Source organism: Fukomys damarensis, unplaced genomic scaffold, assembly GCF_012274545.1.
Source record: "Fukomys damarensis isolate Sample0158 unplaced genomic scaffold, DMR_v1.0_HiC HiC_scaffold_25, whole genome shotgun sequence".
Classification (NCBI taxonomy): Eukaryota; Metazoa; Chordata; class Mammalia; order Rodentia; family Bathyergidae; genus Fukomys; species Fukomys damarensis.
The window spans coordinates 9481963-9498848 of record NW_022900937.1 but is presented as its reverse complement, the minus strand read 5'-3'; the positions used below and the strand labels follow the sequence as shown (position 1 = coordinate 9498848).

The 16886-nt window shown below is 35.8% G+C and overlaps 1 protein-coding gene across 1 annotated transcript in view; it reads left to right on the top strand.

The window, feature by feature from the left end:
• The first annotated feature begins 83 nt into the window (after nt 1-83).
• The window catches only part of LOC104870953 (alcohol dehydrogenase 1-like), a 27637-nt gene continuing 10834 nt past the window's right edge, over nt 84-16886 (top strand). The window contains 2 exon segments of the mRNA XM_019209385.1: nt 84-112; nt 14151-14252. The gene's annotated coding sequence lies outside the window, so the exon portion shown is untranslated.

The following is a 16886-nucleotide window of genomic DNA, read 5'->3' as shown; positions in this document are numbered from 1 at the left end:
GGATGCTGCTCAGAAGATCGGCCGATCGACTCCAGGACCTCCGCCCAAACGGCGAGTTGGCTACTCATAGCGGTCCGCTCAGACCCACCCGTCTGAGAAAGCGACCTGCGAGGTAAGTGAGCAGCACAAAAATGGGACAACAGGTTAATAAACATGTAATTTTTGTTCAGGACTTAAAGTCCACCCTCAGGGCGCGGGGAGTTCAAATTAAAAAATTTTGTGGAAGAAACCTGCCCTTGGTTTCCCCTTGAAGGACTTGTTAATGAAAAACACTGGAACAGAGTCAAAGATTGTTTTGATGATTCCCTGACGAGGATTTCAGGGTAAAATCTAAGTTCTTTTTCTTTTGTATGGCGCCTATGTGTCTTGTCTGTGTCCTGTCTGTTAAGTGTTAACCCTACATTCATTCCTAGGAACAAGATGGGAGAATCAAGCTCCAAAAATACCCCATTGGATTGTTTTCTCATTAACTTTAAAATTGGGTTTTTTTCCCTGAGCAAAAGGATGATTACGGGGTTTAATTCTCTCATGGAAAGCTTCGCTCCCTGTGTCAACCCGACTCCCACTGGAGCAAGCGACTGTCTGCCTCCTCGGAAGGGAAGGATTTCCTGGGTTCCCTTTCTAGGACGCGGAGGCCAGCTCACCAGTAGTGAAACAAAAAGAAAATGAATGGATAAAATCCTCTGTCTAAATGGTGAGATTCCCTGGGTTGCTCCCTAGTTTGTAACCTCTTGTATAACTATCTGTGAAAGAGACTTACTTAGGAAAATAAATAAAACACTCCAGGCTTTAAGAGCCCCAAGGCCAACACTGTGTTATCAGCCTGATGCTGCCTGCAAGGGTCTGGAATCCAAAACAAAGCCAGAGAAACTGCAATTGTGTTTTACCAGACATCAAAAGAGATTTTACAAGGGAAATCAAGTTATAAAATTTTAACTATTTGATTTAAGTTTAATTGGTGTGCTTTAAACATTTCTTGTGCATTGCAAATTCTTGAATTGTGATTATAAGGTTAACTTGCTCTTTTCTGTACTTTGTTGATAAAAACTCAATGTTAATACTGTTCTATTGGCAGCCAGTCAAATTTAAATGTAACAAGGTTTATAGTAAATGATTTAACAGGAAAATATATATGTTTGCTTGTTGATTTCAAGTTTGTTATAAAAGGTTTACAATTATAGTCAAGAAGAGTACTCATTCCTTTAACCCTAATTCTACAAGAGATCTCTATTAATTTTGACCTGCAAAAATTTTGACTAGTCATAACAAAAAGATTTTATCTACAAGAACTTCACAAACACACGGAAACTAAATAACACTCTCCTGAACAACCATTGGGTCACAGAGGAAATTAAAGAAATTAGACAGTTTCTACAATTAAATGATAATGCCAATACAACATACAGGAATCTATGGGACACAAATGAAAGCAGTTCTACAAGGGGAATTCATAGCAGTAAGTGCCCATACTAGGAAAACAGAATGAGCTCAAATAAACAATCTAATGTTGAACCTCAAGCTCCTAGGAAAAGAAGAGCAAGACAAACCCAAAGCTCTTACAAAAAAGAAAATTAAAAAGATCAGAGCAGAAATCAATTCAATTGAGACTAAGAGAACTATACAGAAAAATCAATGAATCAAACAGTTGGCTCTTCAAAAGAATAAATAAAATTGACAGCCCCTTAGTCAACCTTATCAAAAAATGGAATGAAAAGGCTCAAATCCATACAATTAGGAATGAAAGGGGTGAAATCACAACAGGTCCAGCAGAAGTCCAGAGGAGCATTAATACATACTTCAAGAACCTATACTGTAATAAAATGGAAAACATAGAAGAAATGGGCAGATTCCTAGATACCTATGAATTACAGCCTCTCCAAATCAAGAACTCTTTGGCTTTCATTTAGAATATGAGAGGAAAAAAAAAACAGAAGAAAAGCAGTTTGAGCAAGGAACTGCCTCAAGTCTACACAGTATATTGGGGGAAGGGGAAATACAATGGCCACACACAACGTGTTTCACTAATCTGAATTTCTTGTTATTTTCCAACTGTGATGTGTTTATTAAAAGCCCACGTGATTTGGCCCTGCAATTTCCATCACAGTTTAATAATTCACTCTTCAGAGAGCCTGTGTACTTTTGCCGCACAGGTTTCTTCGTGACTTGAATCGTTCATTCCTCTGGGTAAGTCCCCCACAAGAGAATAACTGTAAATTACCTGAGTGAGTTGCAGGAGGAATAAGAATCCAGAAAGAAGAGTGATTAAAATTTGTATGCTAGGGACCGGGGATTTAGCTCAGTGCTTCTGCCACCTGCTTCACAAGCATAAGGTCCAGAGTTCAATCCCTGGTACAAAAAAAAAAATTACATGCTAGGAAATATTTGACAGTATAAACTCAAGATGTGACCTGAAATTGGCACATTGCAAACAAGGTCCAGATTTTAATCGCTTGTTCAGTGCCCTTTTAATTGTGAAATGTTATTGAATCATACATGGTGGTACAGTTCAAGGACGCCAGGTTCTGTGCCTATAATTGAGTAATATTTCTTCTTTGAAAAGTCCAGGAATGCTGACAGGGCAGAAATCTCAAACGTATCAGGCCAAGGGTACACAAGACTAATAGGGCAGTAGATTATACAGAGTTAAAGGGTCTTCCTGGTAAGACAGAAAAATAGAAGCGTCCTTCATGTGATTCTGTGAATAAGAAGGCAGTCAGGGGAGACTGCAGGCACCTGGAGAGCCAACTGGGGATAAGGCAAGGACTGAGTCATCACAGAGTTGGCTCCTGAAGTCAGAAACCAGTTTAAGCCTGAGCTACACAGGACTGGAATCTCACATTGGTGCCTTATTCTCACTTTTAGCAGTCCTCTGCACTCAGTAAAGTATTTCAAGCCACCCCCCCAAAAAAACAAAAAGCCTCCAACCTAGATTGTTGTATCCTGCAAAAATTATCTTTCAAAATTGAAGAGGAAATTAGATACTTCCACAACAAACAACACCTGAGAAACTTCATGAATACCAAACCAGCATTTCAATCAATTCTAAACAATATCCTAGAAAAAAACAATGTGGGTCAGAACTCCATAAGGCCCAACATAGTGAAGCCATCAGGCAAGGCAAGAAATTAAAGGGAAAGGGGCAAAAATAAATTCATTATTATTACCACTTTTCTGGTATACAAAATGTATTCATATTGTTTGACCATGCAGGTTTTCCAGCATATTGTTTATAACCTTTTGGTCCAGATATTCTCCCTTTTGCTCTGTTGCATATTCGGTGTACTCCCAAGCCTCCTCTAAATTTGTCACCCTTCCAAATTATCTATGGGCGTACTCCCCCCTTGGTTCCCCATATAGACATGGAATTAAAGGAGAAATTCTCTCATCTGAGGTTGCTTAAGTCTCTGAGAGCTTTACATGAAATACAGTCTCAACTACAAGACCAGGTTTGACTCCAAGGCCTTGGAACCATGGTAGAAGGGACCTTTTCCAATTGTCCTGTCTGTAATGTAGGTTTGTATCAATAGGATCTTCCTTTTTTTTTTTTTTTTTGGTCAGGAAATAGTGTATTTTGAAGATAACCATCAGAAACATGTTACAATAACATATTTATAATTCAGACCTTTGATGATAACCAATATAGACATTTTTAACAACATATTTAACAAGACATATCTTTTTATAAGGCTATGAAAATTATTTTGGTGGCTCCCATTAGTGAACAAAGATCAGAATAAATTCTCTGAGTAGCTGCTTCTTTATTTACCAACAGGAGCATATCCAAACTTAAAGGTTATATTTAATTATCTTTTAAGTTTTTTATTTGATCCTATAAAGCCTGTAGAAATCAACAATCTATTTGTATTTGACGTCATTTTGATCAAGAACATACAAACATCTTTGAACATTTAAGACAGACAAACATATGACACTTAAGACAGACAAACATATAAGACAGTTTTAACGAGTGCACTCAGATGGTTTTGGCCAATTGAATTATAAAATCTTTTTGTTATGACTAGTCAAAATTTTTGCAGGTCAAAATTAATAGAGATCTCTTGTAGAATTAGGGTTAAAGGAATGAGTACTCTTCTTGACTATAATTGTAAACCTTTTATAAAAAAACTTGAAATCAACAAGCAAACATATATATTTTCTTCTGTGTTTTCCATTTTATTACAGTATAGGTTCTTGAAGTATGTATTAATGCTCCTCTGGACTTCTGCTGGACCTGTTGTGATTTCACCCCTTTCATTCCTAATTGTATGGATTTGAGCCTTTTCATTCCATTTTTTGATATTTTCCTGTTAAATCGTTTACTATAAACCTTGTTACATTTAAATTTGACTGGCTGCCAATAGAACAGTATTAACATTGAGGCGCAGTCGCTTTCTCAGACGGGTGGGTCTGAGCGGACCGCTATGAGGCGCAGTCACTTTCTCAGACGATGATAAGGTTGACTAAGGGGCTGTCAATTTTATTTATTCTTTTGAAGAGCCAACTGTTTGATTCATTGATTTTTTTGTATAGTTCTCTTAGTCTCAATTGAATTGATTTCTGCTCTGATCTTTTTAATTTTCTTTTTTGTAAGAGCTTTGGGTTTGTCTTGCTCTTCTTTTCCTAGGAGCTTGAGGTTCAACATTAGATTGTTTATTTGAGCTCATTCTGTTTTCCTAGTATGGGCACTTACTGCTATGAATTCCCCTTGTAGAACTGCTTTCATTTGTGTCCCATAGATTCCTGTATGTTGTATTGGCATTATCATTTAATTGTAGAAACTGTCTAATTTCTTTAATTTCCTCTGTGACCCAATGGTTGTTCAGGAGAGTGTTATTTAGTTTCCGTGTGTTTGTGAAGTTCTTGTAGTTTCTTATGCTATTGATCTCCAGTTTAATTGCACTATGGTCTGACAATATACAGGGGATAACTTCAATTCCTTTGCTTTTACTTAAACATGTTCTATGAGGTAGCATGTGGTCTATTTTGGAGAATGACCTCTGGGCTGTGGAAAAGAGTGTGTGTTCTGATTTTGTGGGGTGGAACATTCTGTGGACATCTATTAAGTCCATTTGTTCAAAAGCATGGTTCAGTTCTAGTATTTTGTTTTTGATTTTTTTGTCTAAATGATATGTTTGTAACAGAGGAGTATTAATGTCCTCCAGTGCAATTGTATTGGTGCTTGTTTGGTTTTTCTTATCCATTAATATTAGTTTTATTCAGTTGGGAGCACTAGTATTGGTTAATATGTATTTATGACTGTCATCTCTTCCTTTTGGACTGTTCCCCTTACAAGGATATAGTATCCTTCTTTAACCCTCTTAATTAGTTTTGGTTTGAGATCTACTTTGTCTGCTAACCCTGCTTTCTTCTGGGTTCCTGTCACTTGCAGAGTTGTTTCCATCCTTTTACTTTCAGTGTATGGATTTCTTTTTTAACTAAGTGTGTTCCTTGTATACAGCATATTGTTGGATTTTGCTTCTTAACCCATTTTGTCAGTTTATTTCTTTTGATTGGTGAATTGAGGCCATTAACATTGATGTTATAATTGATACATATTGACCCATCCTTGTCATGATATTTTACTGTTGTTTCTTCTTTTATTTTTACAAAAGCTGAAAGAAGAAGATATAAAAATTCTAAACACCCCAATTTCAATCAGTGATATTGAAAATATAATTTAAAATTTATCAACAAAGAAGGGGCAAGATTCTGATGGCTTCACTGCTGAATTCTACAAGAAAATTAGGGATGGCACTACCTCTCAAACTCTTTAATGAAATTGTAGGGAAAGCAATACTCCCAAACTCATTTCTGGAAGCAAGCATTACTCTGATTCTGAGAGCAGAGAAAGACTCAACCACAAAAGAGAACTACAGGCCAACCTCCCTAATGAACATAGGTGCAAAATCCACAATAAGATACTGGCAAACAGAATACAGAGGGTCATCAAGATCATAAAACCTGACCAAGTGGAATTCATCCCGGGAATGCAAGAATGGTTCAACGTATGTAAATCAATAAATGTAATACAGTATATTAACAGACTAGAAGACAAAAACCATGTGATCATCTCAATAGATACAGAAAAAGCATTTGACAAAATCTGGCACCCATTCATGATAAAAACCCCACAGAAAATTGGAATAGATGGTTTTTAATCTCAATTTGATAAATGTTATCTATGAAAAATCAATAGCCAACATCATACGAAATGGTGAAAGCTTTCACGCTAAAATCAGGAACAGGACACAAGAACTAAAAGACAAAAAGAACTTAAAGAATCATGCCACAGCAATATATGTACACCCATGTTCATAGCAGCACAACTTGTAATAACTAAAACTTGGAAACAGCCCAGTTGCCCACCTACTGGAGACTGGATAAAGGAAATATTTTTTTAAATAAAATGAAGTACTACTCAGCCATAAAAAAGAAGGAATTAACAGACATTTATACCTAAATGGATGCACATTGAGGCAATACTCTTAAGTGAAATAAATAGATACATACTTGTAAATGTCAAATAGTTTCTCTGGTGTGAGAAACTGAAAGTGTAATGAGGACTAAAAGGTAAAATAGACAACGGAAGAAAATGAAAAAAATGGAAACAAAGTCTTTGTAAATAGGGATGGGGAAGAGGGGTTGAAGAGAGGGCAGGGGGATGGGGAAAAATAGGAACCAAAATAGATTATGTAAAAGTGCAAATTCCCAATGATGAATGTCATTATATTGTATACCTAAAATGTACCAATAAAATTAATAATATATATAAAAAAGATTTGAGCCCTGTTAATGCTGACACCCATTTGTTTCATGTAAAAAAGAAGTCTTGTTAAAATTGAACTGATCCAAGTTTCTGCTTCCCTTTGCAGCCCTACATTTTTCTTTCTTTGGTCATTTATTCCTTTTAAATTTTATGTTAATCAAATATTTTCCCATTTTCAGAAGCTTTTTACATTGGGTTTTCACAACTGGGAAACAGGAGTCCTGAATAACACAAATATTGAGTCCCAGAAATTTTATATTTCACTGACATCCCTAAAAAACCTTACTCCTATCCAGATTACCCTCACCTTACACCTACCTACCAAGGTACCCTGAAGGTAATAGGACCACCACAGAATGGGGAGTCTCTGCAGAATGCTGACAAATATTTGTTTGTTTCTTTGATTGTTTGTTTGTTTTTATACCTGGGTTCTTGTACACATGAGCCAGGCAGTGGAACCACTGAGCTAAATCCCCAGCCCCAGACAAATGTTATCTGAGGGAGGTGAGTCAGGGGAAGATAAAGTCATCAGCCAAAAAACTGACACTCTCAGTCTTAAAGTTAACAAATGACACCCTTGGTGTTTTTTCATCTGGGCTTACTTTAGTATCTTTATCCAGCAGAAACAGAATCTCAAAGCAGAGAGCCTAGAGTGACAGACTTTTGACAACTTTCCCCAAGAGATTCTTATTCTTTCCCTTGTTGAGAAACCCCACATGAAGCAATCAATGTGGGAAACCATGGTAATCCTCCTCCATCTCTTCATCATCATTATTACCATTAGCATTACAATTGCTCTCAGTGTATACCATTCCGCTTCACCTTCTCTTAAATGACCTATCTCCTTATTTTGAATATGCTGTGTGTTCCTTCAATCTATATAATTTTTACCTATATCTGAGCTGTGACCAAATTCTCAGCTGAATAAATCTCTCTCCAATCATTCACACAACTTTCAGTGACTTCAGTTTTTGTTTTAGCATTTATCACTTTATAATCTATTTCTGTCCTTATAAACAGCAGTTCGTATCATTATTTGTGCTTGTCCATCCCTTTGACTTCTGAAGACGCCATCTCACACCTTTATCACCTTATTTAGCAACACCTTTCATGTAATTGACACTCTGTAAATTCTTATTGTACACCTCTATGGTCTTCCCCATGCTGATGTGTGATTGTGAAATGATTTTTAATGACTTTGGATTTGTGAATACTATAAATACTCAGCGCAGTTTGTTAAACTGCAGAGTTGAAGATATTCATTTTGATACACCCATAAGACCAAAGGAAGTTGGAAAATTTATCATGGACACTTCAGGAAAAGTAAGTAAGCTATCTTCAAAGTACATCTATTTCATCTTTATTAGCTATAAGAGAAGTGACCACTAAGACTGTTTTCTCATATCAGATTATCAATGGTTCCTAATAATAATACCTAGTATTTCCCAGCTGTGCAAACTCTTGTGCCACTTCTTGGAGAATGACTTGCTAAGAAATGTTAGGATGATGATTTGATAACATTGTATCCAAAATCTCAAAAATGGGTTGATCGTTTGACCTGGAAATTTATTCCAATGAAATAGTTATATATGTTGCAACAGAAATATTATTTTTAAGAGTGTAACACTGGAAGAATCATGTAGCAAATACTATGTCAATGTCTTCAAGAGTTCTAGCTAATTTACTTTCCAGTAAGTTTAGTGTTTCTGTTTTGATATTTAGATATTTAATCCACTTGGATTTTATGGTGAAAGATATGGGTCTAGTTTTAATTTGGGCAAGTTGAAATCCAGTTTTTCCAACACCATTTATTAAAGAGGCTGTCTTTCCTCCAGTGAGGATGGTTGGATCCTTTGTCAAGGATGAGGTAGCTGAGTATGTCTAGAGGTGTTTCTCCATCTTCTCATCTTTTTCACTGATCCTCTGGTCTGTTTCTTTGTCAGTACCATGCTGTTTTTATCAAAGTAGCTTTTTAGTATAGTTTCAAATTGGGAATTGTGATACCCCCTGCCATGTCTCTGTTGGCTAGAATAGCTTTTGCTATAGGTCTCTTCTGGTTCCATATAAATTTTTGGATTGTTTTCTCATCTGGAAAACATACTGTTGGGATTTCAATAGGGATTGTATTGAATCTGTTTAGCAGTTTTGGAAGTATGGACATTTTGACTATGTTGTTTCTTCCTACCCAGGAGCAAGGATTATCTTTCCATTTTCTTATACCCTCTTCTATCTCTTTCTTCAGAGTGGTGTAGTTTTCAGTGTAGAGGTATTTTGTCTCCTTCATTGGAATGATTCCTATATATTTCATTTTTTGGATGTTATTGTGAAAGCAATTGTTTCCCCAATTTCTCTCTCAGTGAATCTGTTATTTTTGTACAAGAAAGTTATTGATTTTTGAGTGTTGACTTGTATTCAGCTATACTATTGACTCTGTCAATTAAGTTTAGAAGTCTTTTGGCAGTGTTTTTTAGGTCTTCTATGTAGAGTATCATATCAGCAAATCATGACAGTTTAACTTCTTCCTTTCCTGTCTTCATAACTTTAATTTCTTTCTATTGTCTAATCACTATGGCTAATGTTTCTAGAACTATATTGGATAGGAGTGGTGATAGTGGACGTCCTTGTCTTGTTCCTGATGTTAACGTGAAGGTTTTCAGTTTTTGATGATTTAATATGATATTAGCAGTTGGTTTTTCATAGATAGGCTTTATCAGGTTGAGATAAATACCATCTATTCCAATTTTCTGCAAGGTTTTTTATCATGAATGGGTGTTGAATTTTGTCAAATGCTCTTTAAGCATCTATTGAGATGATCATATAATTTTTGTTCCTAACTCTGCTAATATAGTATATTACATTTATTGATGTATGCATGCTGAATCATCTTTGAATGGCTGGGGTGAATCCAACTTGTTCAGGGTGTATGATCTTCTTCATGACCTTCTGCATTCTGTTTGCCATTATATTATTGAGGACTTTTGCGTCTATGTTCATTAGGAAGATTGGCCTGTAGTTCTCTTTTTGGGTTGGGTCTTTCCCTGGTTTTGGAATCAAAGTAATACTTGCTTCCAGGAATGAATTTGGAGGTATTGCTTTCAATTTCATTGAAGAGTTTAAAGAATAGTGGAGATAGTTCTTCTCTAAATGTCTTATAGAACTTAGCAGTGAAGCCAACAGGACCTTGGCTTTTCTTTGTTGGTAACATTTTAATTACATTTTCAATTTCACTGTAATTAGGGTGTTTAGACTTTTTATGTCTTCTTTATTCAACTTTGGAAGTTCATATGCATCTAGGAATCTGTCCATTTCTTCTGTATTTTCTATTTTATTAGAGCACTGGTTTTCAAAGTAGGTATTGATGATCTTCTGGATTTCTGGTGGATCTGTTGTGATTTCACCCCTTTCATTCCTAATTGCATGAATTAGAGCCTTTACTTTCTTTTTTTTTGATAAGTTTGGCTAAGGGTTTATTAATTTTATTTACTCTTTCAAAAAACCAACTCTTTGATTTCTTGATTGTTTGTACTGTTCTCTTAGTCTCCATTGCTTTGATTTCTTCTCTGATCATTATAATTTCCTCCCTTGTACAAACTTTTGGTTTTTCTTGGTCTTTTTCTAGGAGCTTAAGGTTAAGCATTAGGGTGTTTATTTGAGCTCACTCTGTTTTCCTAGTATGGACATTTACTGCTATGAATTCCCCTCGTAGAACTGCTTTCATTTGTGTCCCATAGATTCCTGTATATTGTATTGGCATTATCATTTAATGAAACTGTCTAATTTCTTCTTTAATTTCCTCTGTGGCCCAATGGTTGTTCAGGAGAGTGTTATTTATTTCCATGTGTTTGTGAAGTTCTTGTGGTTTCTTATGTTATTGATCTTCAGTTTAATTGCACTATGGTCTAATAATGTACAGGGAATAACTTCAATTCCTTTGCATTTACTTAACCATGTTCTATGAGCTAGCATGTGGTCTATTTTGGAGAACGACCCATGTGCCGCTGAAAAGAATGTGTATTCTGATTTTGTGGAGTGAAACACTCTGTAGACATCTACTAAGTCCATTTGTTCAAAGACTTGGTTGAGTTCTGTTATTTCATTGCTGATTTTTTGTCTAGATGACCTGTCTCTTTGACAGTGGAGTATTGAGGTCCCCCACTACAAATGTATTAGTGCTTTTTCATTTTTCATATCCACTAACATTTGTTTAGTATAGTTGGGTGCATTAGTATTCAGTGCATATATATTTATGACTGTTGTTTCTACTTGTATCATTCACTTTACAAGGATTTTAGTAGCCTTCTTTGTTTCTCTTATTTAGTTTTAGTTTGAAATCTACTCTGTCTGTCAATAAGATAGCTATCCCCACTTTTTTCAGGGCTTTTGTCATATGGAGAACTCTTTTCCATCCTTTAACTCTCAGTCTATGAATTATTTTGTAGATTAAGTATGTTTCTTGTATACAGCATATTGTTGGATTTTGCTTCTTAATCCACTCTACCAGCCTATTTCTTTTGATTGGTGAACTGAGGGCATTAACATCAATGGTTATAACTGTTATATATTGACTTTTCATTATCATATTATTTTCCTATTATTGGTTCTTTTATTTTTTATTTTTCCCTCTCTCACTTCAATTTCTTGTCTTGCCTGATATATTGCTCTGTTGGCCCTATGGAGTTATGGCCTTCATTTTCTTTTTCCAGGGTATTGTTTAGAAATGCTTGGAGTGCTGGTTTGATGTTCATGAAATTTCTCAGGTGTTCTTTGTCATAGAAGTATCTTATTTTCCCCATCAGTTTTAAAAGTTTTGCAGGATGCATCATTCTATGTTGGAGGTTGTTTTCTTTTAGGCCTTGAATTACCTCACTCCAGGCTCTCCTTGACTTTAGGGTTTGTTGTTGAAAAGTCTGCTATGATTCTGATGGGCTTTCCTTTGCATGTGATTTGTTTCTCTTCTCTAACTGCTTGTAGTATTTTGTTCTTCTATTGGATTTCTGGGATCTTGATTATTATATGTCTAGATGTAGATTTTTTTATCATGGCTATTTCGAGTCCTATATTTCTCACTTATCTGTAAAATTCTCCTCTGTTTGTGAAGTTTTCTGTCATTGATTCTGTGAACAGTTTTTTATGTCGTTTGTACTTTCTCCTTCTACTTCATGGATTCCTATCAGTCTTATATTATTCTTCTTTGCATCATCTAAGAGTTGTTGGATCAATTTCTCATGGCCCCTTACTGTTTTTAAGAGATCTGCCTTTTCATGGTCACTGACCAAAATCCTGTCTTCTATATCTGAAATGCTATCTTCACATTCATTAATCCTGCTGCTAATGTTTTCTATGGAGTTTTTAATCTCCTGGATATCTGTTTGAATGTGCTTCATGGATTCCATTTCTTTCCTATGTTGTTCATTCAAGGTTTCCATTTCTTTCCTATGCTGGGCATTCATGGTTTCCATCACAGTCCTGAGCTCATCCATTTTTTTTAACTGTTCCTGTTCTAGAGTCTCTAATTATGTCTTTCGTTCTTTTCACCATCTTGTGATTATATAGGAAATTATTTCTGGTTCGAATTTTTCTAGAGCCTCATTTATCTGTTTTGTTACTTCTTGTGCTATCAGTTCAAGGTGACCAGATGGTTGACTGTCAGACTTTTCCACCTCATTTCCCCCAGAGTTTACCCTTGATGAGGTGGAACTCTGTGTTTGTGCCTTGTTTAACTGTCTTCTCATTTCTATTTTCTTTTTTGTGTAGTCCTTGGTTTCATTCCTGGGTTAATATTTCAGACGAGATCGGGCGCGTTCAGGGTGGTATGGCCGTAGACCCTGGGTTAATATTTCAATCTTCCAGATATAGCTGGTCTTCAGGTTTTGAGTCTGTAATGACTCTGAGGCAATATCATTTTCATTATACCAGGAAGGATACTGATTAGATCAATCACAGCACCTTAACCCAAGTGTTGCAATCAGCAACACAATAGTATCAAGTACAGCTTAGAAAATAAAATTTTGTGCTAGTTACTAATCTATCTCTTTTAACTGTGTGAATTAAAATTGAGGACCAGACCAAAATATGTTTATAGTGAATAAACTCTTCAATATAGCAAATTTACCCTTCAGGTTGGGGACTTAGAAGGAGTTGTGGAGGGAGGGGTAGCTAGGATAGAGAAAGGTTAGAAGTGAGGTCAGAGAACACAGGAAGATCACACAAACTCTAGCAAGCTGTTGAAGAGAAGAGAATACAGAACAAAATATACACAAGAACAGAACAAATTAACAGCAACAGAGAGGCTAAAGACTGTAATCACTTTCTTTTAAAACTAATGGAAAGTGAGAGAAGGAAAAAGAAACTGAATTAGAATTAGGTTAGGAACAGGAACAAAAAGGGAGAGTAATAAAGATCATGGTGGTAGAGAGAAAGAGATAGAAAAAAAGATAAGAAAAGAGATTTAAAAAGGGAAAAATTGAGAAAACAAAAGGTAAATTTTTTAAATGATTAAAGATAAGAGAAAAATATTAATTTGAAAATAAAAAGTACAAATAGAAATAGAGGGCCTCCTTCAAGGTATGCCTCTGTTGACACAATAGACAGCATGAATAGTAGTGTGCAGATCTAAGTTAGTCTCAGCAAGCCAGCAGCTGTCCCCAGACATTCAGGATGATTTCTGGCTGCAAGGCTTAAGCTGAGATCTCTGACCTCCTACTGGGTTCAACTCTGCAAGTTGCAGCTGTCTTTCCCCAAAGTTAGACCAGCTTCCAATGTGAAGTGCTGGTCCCTCTGACTTACTAAACTATGGTGGTGTGGTGTGCCTCTATTGCAGAGATTTTCTTCACTTTTCCAGTGGGCTTCAATTTTCATCTAGGAGCCTCAGAGAGGCCCTCTTTCAAACCTTGTTTACGGGGTGGGTGGCATGGACACCGCTGTGTTGGTACCCACGCTGGGCTCCTCTGCTGCACTAGGCCAAAGGGGGGTACCTACCAGAAGGTCTCCCACTGTTTTCATGCTCCTCTGTTGCTCCATGCTAAGGAGGAGGGCCCACCAGAGGGCCACAAGCTACCGCCAGTCTCCTCCACTGTGCTGGGCTGAAGAGCTCATAAAATATTCTTATAAAAAAGGAAGTGGTAATTGTTTAATAAACAAAGCTAGTATTAACAAAACAACAAAATAAACACTGCTTACATAAAGTCTCAACTATACAAAAATTATTTTAAAAGACTAGAAGAAAACATGCTGAAATTTTAGCAGCATATTCCTGAAACTGTGATTTTTTTTCTTTATGACTTTTACATTTTTACAAATTATAAGAAGTAGCAGTCATTTGTATAATCAGAAAAAATATTAAATATGACCATAAAGTGTCATTTTATTTTCCCTGTATCTGCAGACAATCACATGCTGGGCAGCCATTGCCTGGGCAAAAAATTCTCCTCTTTCAATTGAAGAAGTGCAAGTTGAGCCACCAAAGGCTGGAGAAGTTCGTATTAAGGTAAATTTAAGCTTTTTGCCTTTGCCTATGAAGGCTAATAACAGTAAATTCTGTTTGGTTAATATAAAGAAGTATATGAAAATGAGATGTAGATTTATTTAATTTATATTTTTGATGTTCACTTTTCTAAGTAAAAGCAGAATTTTAAAAATTAAATCGATAGAGTTAATGAATAATTGAAATATTCATTTGGCTGGTTTTAGTATTTATTTATTTGTTTGCTTGTTTATTTTTGTACCTGGGATTGAACTCAGGACCTTGTACTTGTGAGGCAGGCAGTAGTACCACTGTGCTAAATTCTCAGCTTTTGAGATATTATATTATTATTATTATTATTATTATTATTATTATTATTTTGGTATTGGAGATCGAATTCAGGTCCTTCCACTTGTGAGGCAGGCAGCAGAATCACTGAGCTAAATCCCCAGCTCCTGAGATATTCTTAGCAACTGTGGAGTGCTGGTAATTCATTTACTTGGGATGCTTATTTTTAATTATTGATATTTATACTTTTAGTACATGATATTATAGATTTATGACCTGGAAGACATTTTAAGTGTTAATTTTCATTTGTGAGAGAGCAAGAAATGCATTTTCTTAACTTTTATGAAGAGAAGGGATTGATTCTGGCTCACAGTGGTGGAGGTCTCATTGTTCTGAATCTCTGCCATGGGAGCACCTCACGGCAGGAGCACTTGGTAGAGCAAAACCACTTACTTCTTGGTCAGAAAACAAAAAAGCAAAAAGAAGGATATGGACTCAAAGATTTCCCCTTTGGTCTCACTTCTTATAGATTCCACAATATCCCAATAGTGCCAGCTGAGGACCAAGCCCTTTCTGCAATAAGAGCTCTCATTACATTCACCTATATTTCTTAATGATTTTAAAAGAATATACTTTCCTTTACTAATCTATCTCCAATTCATTTGCTAATAATACTCTGCCTTTTGGCACAAAAATGTAATTATCATCATTATTATTAGAACCAGTGATCAAACTCAGGACCTTGCAGTTGTGAGAAAAAATTTAATTATTAAAATAGTATCTCACGGGCCAGGGATTTAGCTCAGTGGTTCCGCTGCCTGCCTCAAAAGCGTAAGGTCCAGAGTTCTAAAACCCACAAAAAAAAAAAAAAAAAAAAAAAAAAAAAAAAGGATCTCACATTCAGTATAACTTTGAATAATTGCTTCCTATTGCACAATATCTATTATTCTTTGTGGCTCTCATTTATTTACAGTTTCAGTTTCTCACACCAGAAAGGCAATGTAATATTTACACATGTGTGTTTGATTTATTTCACTTAAGAGCATGTTCTCAAATGCATTCATTTACCTAGAAATATCTTAACTCTGACCATTATGGCTAGATAGTACTTCATTACATTAAAAAAAAAAAAAAAAAAAAAACACTTTTTAATCCATTAATCAGTTGATGAGCATTTGGGTTATTTCCAAGATTTAGCTATTACAAACTGTGCTTCTATAAACATGGGTGCACATATATCAGTATGGTATGATGCTTTTAATTCTTTTGGGAAGAAATACAGAAGGGAAACAGCTGCATCAAATGGGACTGCTAACACTAGTTTTTCTGAGAAATCTCCACACTGATTTCCACAGTGGTTTCACCAGTCTACATTCCCAATAACAGTGGAGACAGGTTCCTTTTTCCCCACAGTCCTGCCAGCATTTGTTGTTGGTTGATTTCTTGATAATAGCCTTCTTTTCTGGACTGAGATGGAATCTCAGCATTGTTTTACTTTGCATCTCTCAACTGACCAGTGATGTTGAGTATTTTCTTTATGTATTTATTTGTCATTTCTACTTCTTTATCTAAGAGGTGTGTATTCATCTCAGATGCCCTTTTTTGGATTAGGATCATTCAATGTGGGGAGGCTGATTTTTTTTCAATTCTTCATGTGTTCCAGATATTAGTTCTTTGAGGAACCACTGGCTAAAATTTTTCCCATGCTGTGTGTTATCTTTTCTCTCTGTTGGTGAATTTTTTTTTCTGTGCAAAAGCTTTTTAATAAGATGAGGTCCCAGTTGTTAATTCTTTGTAGTATTTCCCATGCAATCTAGGTTTGTTTGTGAAGTCTTTACCTACTCCTATATCCTCAAGCATTCTACTTATTCTCCCTTTACATAGAAGACCCCCAAAATCCGCCAAAAAACTTCCAGATTTAATAATCAAAATTCAGTAGCAAAGCTGGATACAAAGTGAATACTCAAAAATCAATATCATTCCTCTACACAAATAACAAACTCACTGAGAGAGAAATTAGGGAAACAAGACCCTTCACAGTAGCATCAAAAAAATTAAATACTTAGGAATCAATCTCACAAAAGGATTAAAAGATATTTTCATTGAAAATTGCAACATTCTGAAAAAGGTGATCAAAGAGGATATCATAAAATGGATAGAAATCCCTTGCTTGGGAGTAGGAAGGATCAACACAGTGAAAATGGCCACGAGCCAGGTGTGGTGGCGCAAGCCTGTAATCCCAGCACTTGGGAGGCAGAGGCAGGAGGATCACTGTGAGTTCGAGACCAGCCTGGACTACATAGTGAGATCTGGGTCAGTCTCAACTACATAGTGAGACCCTGTCTCAAAGAAACCAAAAAAAAAAAAAAA